This window comes from Chinchilla lanigera, unplaced genomic scaffold (assembly GCF_000276665.1).
Source record: "Chinchilla lanigera isolate Chin_1 unplaced genomic scaffold, ChiLan1.0 scaffold00065, whole genome shotgun sequence".
Taxonomy (NCBI): domain Eukaryota; kingdom Metazoa; phylum Chordata; class Mammalia; order Rodentia; family Chinchillidae; genus Chinchilla; species Chinchilla lanigera.
In genome coordinates this window covers 12264223-12271760 of record NW_004955466.1, presented here as the reverse complement: position 1 = coordinate 12271760, position 7538 = coordinate 12264223, and the positions used below count along the sequence as shown (strand labels likewise).

The window sequence follows — 7538 nt, the reverse complement described above, 5'->3', positions numbered from 1 at the left end:
TTTCTCTTTTCTTTTGAATACTTCCTTTTCAATTCAGAATATCTATCGTATCTTTTGGATCTTACTTTTTCATTCAGTTTCTCACACTAATGAGACAATACGATGTTTACACATGTGAGTCTGATTTGTTTCACTTATGAGTATGGTCTCAGGTTGCATTCATTTACCTATAAAAGTCTCAAGTTTATCCTTCTTTATGGCTGAGTAGTAATGAGGAATATTTGTGTTGTAACCTCCTTGAAGGTCTTGTAGAATTCAGGAATGAATTCATAAGGTCCTGGGCTTTTGTTAGTAGATTTTTTTATTACTGCCTCAGTCAGTTACTGCCTCATTGCTTGTTATTGGATTGTTTGAAATTTTTATGTATTCTTGGTTCAGTTTTGGCAATTGAATTTGTCTAGGAATTTGTCCATTTCTTCAAAATTTTCTGATTAGCTGGAGTACAATTTTTCATGGTAGTTTCTAATAATTTTCTGGAGTTCAGCAGTGTCTGTTGTGATTTCATCTTTTTCATTCCTAATTGCATTAATGTGAGTCTTTCTTATCTTTCTTTTGGTAAGTTTGGCTAAGGGTTTAACTATTTTGTTTATTCTTTCAAAGAACCAGCTCTTTGATTAATTGACTCTTTGTCAATCTTTTTTTTTTTTTTTTTTAGTTTCAATTTCATTAATTTCTGCTCTTACCTTTATGATGTTCCTTCTTAAAGTAAGTTTGGGTTTAGACTGCTGATGTTAGAGAATCTTGAGGTTGATCATTAAGATATTTATTTGAGCTCGGTCTATTTTTCTAATGTGAGTATTAACTGCATTAACCTTCCCTGCTTTCATTATGTCCCCTGGGTTCTGGTGTGTTGAACTGGCATTTCTGTGTGATTCCAGAAATTTCTTAATTTCTTCCTTGATTTCTTCTGGGACACACTGAGAGTTCAGGAGTGTGTTATGAAGTTTTGAGATGTTTATAAATTTTCTGTGGTTTCTTTTGTGATTGATTTCTAGTTTCAATACACAAGGAGCTGGTAGTATCTGTGGGATGATTTCAATTCTCTTGTATTTATTCAGAGACTCTGCAGGTGAGTGTGTGATCTGTTTTGGAGAAAGTACCATGTGCTGTTGAGAAGAATATACTGTTGTAGGGTAGAGCACTCTGTAGAGATCTGTTAAGTCCATTTGTCTAAGGGTGTGATTCAGCTCTGCTACTTCTTTGTTGATTTATTGTTTAATTGATCTCTTTCTCTGTGAAAGTAGGCTGTTGAGGTTCCCCACCATGACTGTGTTGGTGTATGTTTGACCTTTTATGTCCAGCAATATTAGTATTATCGAGTTAGGTGCTCTGATATTCAGTTCATATATATTTATAATTGTTGTATTTTCCTGTTGGATTGGTTCTTTAACCAACAGGTAGTGCCCTTCTTCACCGCTTCTGATCAGTTTTCACCTGAAGTTTACTTCATCTGAGAATAAGATTGCTCCTCCTGGCATTGGGGTCCTACTGGATGAAACATTGTTTTTATTTTTTTAATTTATTTTTTATTTTTTATTTTTGCCTATGAGTTTCTTCTGGGATGAGATAAGTTCCTTGAATACAGTAGAGTGTTGGTTTGTTTTTTGACACAGCCTGCCTTTTCTGTGTCTTCTAGTTGGGAAACTGAGTCCATTTACATTGAGAGTTATGACTGAAAGGTATCAATTTATTCCTGTCACCGCTTTCTGTTTGTACTGATGACTCCTTTATTTCTCCTTTTTTGTTTAATCACTTGCCTTGTTTGATGTATTCATTCCATCTGAATTTTTGGCTTTGTTGACTTGGTTGTCTCTGTCTAGGATATTCTTGAGTCCTTTTCAGAGTGTTGGTTTTGTGTTCATGTATCTCTTATGATGTTCTTTACTGTGGAATGTCCTTATTTCTCTACTGATTTTGAAAGGCAATTTTGTAGTATATATTAGTCGGTTAGAAGTTGTTTGCTTTTAGGCCTTGAACACCTTGCTCCAAGCTCTCTTTAAAGTTTGTGTTGAGAAGTCTGCAGTAATCCCACGAGGTTTACAGTTACAAGTAATTTTTACTTTTCTCCAATAGTTTTTAAGATCCTGTCTATTGTTGGACATCTGGACAGATGTATTGTGGGAAGCTTTTTTCATAGTAGTTAGCTGGTGTTCTGTAAGCCTCACTTAGAGAGTTGAAATGAGTTAGTTGTATGTTGAAATCTTTCTTCATTCTTAGAAAATTTTCTCTTATGATTTCTGTAAACATATCTTTTAGTCCCTATATGCTGTATTTGAATTTCTAACTCCAATTATCCTTTCATTAGTCTTAGAGGCTGGTAGTTGTTTTCTTATTTTTTCTTAGTTTTTCATCATTTTTAAGGCTTCTCTGAGTAATTTGTCAAGATTTTCCATTTTGTCCTTGATTTCAGAAACCTCATCTTCACACCAGTCATCTCTACAGTTTATGAATTCTATATTTTAGTTTTGCTGTTTCTTTTTGACACCATTTTGTGAAGTCTATATCTTTGGTAAATTTGTCATTCATGTTTAGAACCATTCTGATCAGTTCTTTCATTTTTTAATTTTTTTCTCCCAAATTCACATTATTTATTTTGCAAGTTGGTTCCATTATTTTAGGGGTCATTTCTTCTTTGAACTCATGAAATTTCTTTACCTCTTCCTTAATGAGTTCATATGAATCTGCTACCTAGTGTTTTCTTTCCTCTCCATCAGTGCCCCTTTTATCTGCTTTAGTAGATCTAGGAGACCCTGGAGGGGCCTTTTGTTGCCTTATTTCCATGCATGTGTGTGTGTGTGTTTCGGTGTAGGGAGTTGGGGTCAGATAGAGTGTGGGGAGATTGTCATTGATGGGAAGATCTCTTTAGTTAGAACCTAATTTCCAGTGATGTGTTGCTCGTGGTTTTCTTTGTCTAGGGGTATTGTTCATCCCTATTCAGTTTGATTAAGTTGGACTCCATCACTACATTGTAGGGAGAAAATTTCTGTTGGTGATAAAAATATCAACAGAATCAAACATACACCAATCATATACATTAAAACTTGTTTTGACAGTTTTACCCTTTTGTCAACACCCCTCACAGACTATATTGTACTGGGATGTGTAAGACGTAGCAATGTGGCAAGGAAGGGTAAAATGAAGGGGATATGTCAATGGGAAGAGAGGAAGACAGGAGACAGGTCAATCAATAAAAAGAAAATATGAAGTTGGGCTCTGTTGAAATTACTTTATAGCTGCAGTAAAGGGCTGATCTAGAGAGTTTAGGATGGTACATATAGTTCAGATGTGTATAAATACATAGCAATGAATTTAGGGACTGGGAAGACTGAGATTGCTGGTGCCTGTTAATGTTTGTTGGTAGTTTTGTGTGGTTCCCCTAAGGGAGGGGGTGTCGAGGGATAAGAGGGAAGAGAGGGAGCAGGAAACCCTTGAAACTTCAAGTGTTATAATCATGTAGTATTAATAAAGAAGAACCAAAAGAAAGAAGAGTAAGAGAAATGAAAACAAAATAGAAAGCAAAAACAACAAGAACAGAAACAATAATAAAAACCAACCAGAATAGCCCAAATCCAACAAATTAGCAAGATTACTATGACATGTGCCAAAATTACCATAGAGATAAGAATAAAAATCTTCACACAACTGTTACAGAGGTAACCCAGTTCCCAGTTTTAGTCCAGTTGGGCTGTCTTTTCATGTATTGCCCTGTGTCAGACTTTATCGTTCACCCCACCTGAGAGTTAGTACTCTTCTTCAGCACGGAGTTGAAGGTACTCACCTTAGCAGCACCTCTGGCTCCCCTCTCTGTCATATTTTTCTTACTGTCCAAATAAAAGACCTTAAGGATCCAATAACATTAAGAGCCACCTTTATACAACAAGTAATTTATTGCCATATTCCCTTGCTCTAAGACTTCAATAGTTTCTTTTCAAAATTGACAGAAAAGGGACATAAAGTATCTACAGAAAATTTATTATTTCACCTAATTTTTGGTCTACAGAAGTTAAGTTATTTTTAAAAGAGAAAAAACAATAAGAACAATGATACAAAATATCAAAACAAGATAATAGGTTAACAATGGTTAACGCATTGTATATTGTTATCTTCAAAGTAGTTGTTCAGATTATAAGATATAGGAATGAAAAATTGATCAAACGATAGAAGCCCAAACTTTTCTTTTCAATGAGCTAATAGAAATTAGTACTATAATTATCACAGCTATCTTGTATATATGTACTTTTTTCTTCTCCCTTCCTTCTTTTCTCCTTTCCCCCACCACAGTTGCTCTTTCCTTTTGAACAATTCTTCCCTTTTCACAACATCTATTGTACATTTTGGATCTTATTTACTCTTTCAATTTCACAGACCAAGGGGACACTATGATATTTACACATGTGAGTCTGATTTATTTCATTTATGAGTATGGTCTCAGTTGCATCTTTTACCAATAAAAGTCTCCAATTTATCCTTCTTTATGGCTGAGGAGTACTCCACTGTATAAAAATACCACATCTTTTCAATCCATTCCTTGGTTGATGGGCATTTGGGTTGTTTGAAAGATTTAGCTATTACAAATTGAGTGGTTATAAACATTGGTGCACATATATCTCTCTGGTATGACGTTTTTAATTTTTCTGGAAAAATACACAAAATTTGAATAGCTGGGTAAAATGGAACTTTCAATCCCAGTGTTTTTAGGAATTTCCGCACTGATTTCCACAGTGACTGCACCAGTCTACACTTCCACGAACAGTGGAGAAGGGTTCCTTTATCCCCACAGCCCCTCCAGCATTTGTTATTGGTTGATTTCTTAATGCTAGCCATTCTTACGGGGGTAAGATGTAATCTCCATGTTGTTTTAATTTGCACCTCTTGAATGACCAGTGATGTTGACCATTTTTTGATATATTTATTTGCCATTTGCATTTCTTCATCTGAGAAGTGTGTATTCATCTCAGATGCCCATTTTTGGATGGGGTCTTTGACTTTGGGGGAGGTCTGAATTTTTTAAATTTTTTTATATGTTCTAGATATAAGTCCTGTGTCTGATGGACAATTGGCTAAAATTTTTCCCAATTAGTGGGTTTTCTTTTCACTTTGTTGGTGATTTCTTTTGATGTGCAGAAACTTTTCAGTAGGATGAGATCCCAGTTGTTGATTCTTTGAAGTGTTTCACGTGCAGTTTGGGTTTTGTTCATGAACTCTGCCTACACCTATGTCTTCAAGATTTCTGCTTACTTTCTCTTCTAGTAGATTTAGTGTTTCTATTTTATTCTATTTTTTTTTAGGTCAATATACAACAATGGAACTACAAAACCATTTACTATCCAATTACCAGATGTTAGGGCTCTAAAGAAACTGACAAAGCCCTAGTCCCTTTAACAGTTGTCTATGGATGTTGCCATGAAAGAAAGTTTGTTCTTGTGCCCATTTCCTCATTAAGTAAACTAGACCGCAGCTGTAGGATCAAAACACAGCAGGATCAAAGCACCAAGGCTGAAGACAAGTTTTGACACCTGCTATATAAATGACAGAGCAGCATACTGTTCCCTTATCCAACCACTGCACATGGCACTGCTTCCAGTCCATCTCTTGACCCAGCCCTTACTTTCCACAAATTCAACATTCCCATAGGTGTACAGGTCAATATTAGACCCAGCTTTCTGGGTCCTTTAATTTGCTACATATATACTCTACATTAAATGTGATTAATTGCAAAAAATAATCTCTTCAAGAAAGCTTCATAACAAAATACCACATTCCTTATTAACAAGAAAAGGGAATCAAGTTTAACAGGCCAAAACAGAAGACAAGGAGTCTGTCAAAACTTGTATAGATGGCACAAAACATCTCTGACCTCACACCCCACGCTGAAGGAATCACTGGCAGAAACCCCTAGGTGTATGAGCTGTAAATATCCAGTCAAGATATTTAGAGAAATATCTAAATTTCTCTAAATAAATGTTTAGAGAATGTTTCTTTCCCATTTAGTCATCCTCTGAGCACTCTGCAAATCTTTCACCTGTAGCCACTTTCCAACTTGTGTGTTTGTTGGTCCTTTTCTGTACTTCATTGTTAGCTACAGGAGGGACATGGACTTTTTCCTCCCTCTTTTTCCTTTTGATTTTCTTAGTGTCTCTTTCCTCACTTTCTTCAGCACTACTAGATGCTGAATCATCTGACTGGGAAGTGCGACTTTCTGCCCCTAAAAACAAAACTGGTTTTTTGAGAGACTTTTTTCTGGATTTTGTTCTTATGCTTATGTGGTTGCTTCCTTTTCCTGGTACTAGAAGCACTGGTTTCTTCTGAGAACTCCCATAAGGAATCTACTGGTACATCTGTGGCTTTCTTCTTGCTTTTCTTCTGTTTTTCGTGCGACCTTTTTTGCTGCTTCTTTTTGTGGGGTTTCTTTGACTTCTTATGTTTGCAGGATTCGTGGGTAGATGATTTTATCTGAGGAGATGTTTCCTTCCCATTGGTAATATCTTGCTGGTCACTACTGTCTGTTTCGGATTCTTCAGGGTAAAACTCCTTATAACCACTGTGACCCACATCTGTCCAGCATGTTAGCTTCATAATCATAGAACTTCTTGCTCCAGGATTTAGCCTTAAGAAAATCACCTTCTAGTGTTCCAGAAATTTCAGTCTCTGGCCTCCAATATTCTCTCTGACTTTCTTCATTAAAACCATCACTACACATCTGACTTATTGTGGACCTCTGTATGCCAGATGACATTCCTAAGGAGGACCTTCCCCAGCAGAACCCAGGACATTCCTCAGTCATGCACTGCAGGCTTGGGGGGGGGAGGCAGGAAGCCTAGTGTTTCTATTTTAATGTTTACATATTTGATTTATTTTGACATTAGTTTAGTGTATGATGTTACATTTGGGTCTAGTGTTAGTCTTCAGCATGTAGAGAGCCAGTTTTTCCAGCACCATTTATTAAAGAGGCTATATGTCTTCCAGTGAAGATGTTTGGCCCTCTTGTAAAAAAAAAAAAAGGTGGCTGAGTGTGTTTGTAGTTGTGTCTGCATCTTCTAATCTGCTCCACTGATCCTCAGGTTTGTTTTTTGCCAGACCATGCTGATTTTATCAGAGTAGCTTTGTTGTATGATTTCAAGTCAGGGATTGTGATGCCTCCTGCCTTGCCTATGTTGTCCAAGATTGCTTTTGCTATTCTAGATCTCTTCTGCTTCCAAATGAATTTTAGGAATGTTTTCTCTAGATCTGTGAGATATGATAATGGTAATTTGATCAGGATTGCATGAAATCTGTATAATAATTTTAGGGAGTATGGTTATTTCACCATATTGGTTCTTCCTATCCATGAGCAAGGGATATCTTTCCATTTTCTGATATGTTTTTAAATTTCTTTTTCCAGAGTACTGCAAATTTCAATATATAGATATTTTACTTCCTTTGTTAGATTGATTCCTAGGTATTTCTTTTTTTTTTTTTTTTTTTTGGATGCTATTGTGAAAGGTGTGGTTTCCCTAATTTCCTCTCAGTGTGTTTGTTATTTGTGTACAGGAAGGCTA

General features: G+C 36.0%; 1 pseudogene; it reads right to left on the bottom strand.

Moving 5' to 3' along the window:
- Positions 1–5987: 5987 nt before the first annotated feature.
- On the bottom strand, positions 5988–6736 carry LOC102022180 (annotated as a pseudogene).
- Between the last annotated feature and the right edge of the window lie 802 nt (positions 6737–7538).